This window comes from Macaca nemestrina, chromosome 6, assembly GCF_043159975.1.
Source record: "Macaca nemestrina isolate mMacNem1 chromosome 6, mMacNem.hap1, whole genome shotgun sequence".
Classification (NCBI taxonomy): domain Eukaryota; kingdom Metazoa; phylum Chordata; class Mammalia; order Primates; family Cercopithecidae; genus Macaca; species Macaca nemestrina.
This window is the reverse complement of record NC_092130.1, coordinates 9066283-9067181: the sequence shown is the minus strand read 5'-3', so window position 1 is coordinate 9067181 and position 899 is coordinate 9066283. Positions and strand designations below refer to the sequence as shown.

General features: G+C 50.1%; 1 non-coding gene across 1 annotated transcript; it reads left to right on the top strand.

The window, feature by feature from the left end:
• Positions 1–480: 480 nt before the first annotated feature.
• Positions 481–615, top strand: LOC112426508 (small nucleolar RNA SNORA70). Its single transcript, XR_003017860.1, has one exon. It is a non-coding gene; the product is annotated as a small nucleolar RNA SNORA70 (small nucleolar RNA).
• The last annotated feature ends 284 nt before the right edge of the window (positions 616–899 follow it).

Genomic DNA, 899 nt, shown 5'->3' with positions numbered 1-899 from the left:
GGAATGTCCTCTAGTTTCTTGCAGCAGGAACCCACTTAGGTGGCACCAACCTGGTTCCAGATGGAACAGTAGATCTATAAAGGAAAAGTGTTGGGCACGGTGGCTCACGCCTGTAATCCCAGCACTTTGGGAGACCGAGGCGGGCGGATTACCTGAGTTTGGGAGTTCGAGACCACCCTCACAAACATGGAGAAACCCCGTCTCTACGAAAAATACAAAACTAGCTGGGCATGGTGGCGCATGCCTGTAATCCCAGCTACTCGGGAGGCTGAGGCAGGAGAATCACTTGAACCCAGGAGATGGAGGTTGCAGTGAGCCAAGACTGCGCCATTGCACTCTAGCCTGGGCAATAAGAGCGAAATGCTGTCTTGAAAAAAAAAAAAAAAAAAAGGAAAACTGACGGCATTTACATCCTAAATCTGAAGAATCTAATTCTGTTGGCAGCTTGTACCATTGTTGCCATTGAAAACCCTTCTGATTCTGCAGCCAATTAAGCTGACTGAGTTCCTTTCCTCATGGGGGCCCAGTGTGCAGTCGCTGCAAACAGCAGCTTCCTTGGTAGCGTATGCAGCCTGTTTATTGTATGGGTTGCTCTAAGGGACCTTGGAGACAGGTGATGGATGTTCAAGTTTCTGACTTTGCACTACCCCAATGTAGGCTCCGAACAGGAATGCAAGGTGCCTTTGGAAAGTCCCAGGGCACTGTGGCCAGGGTTCGCATTGCCCAGGTTATCATGTCCATCTGCACCAAGCTGCAGAACAAGGAGCACATGATTGAGGCCCTGCGCAGGGCCAAGTTCAAGTTTCCTGGCCACCAGAAGATCCACATCTCAAAGAAGTGGGGCTTCATCAAGTTCAATGCCGATGCATTTGAAGACATGGTGGCTGAGAAGCAGCTCA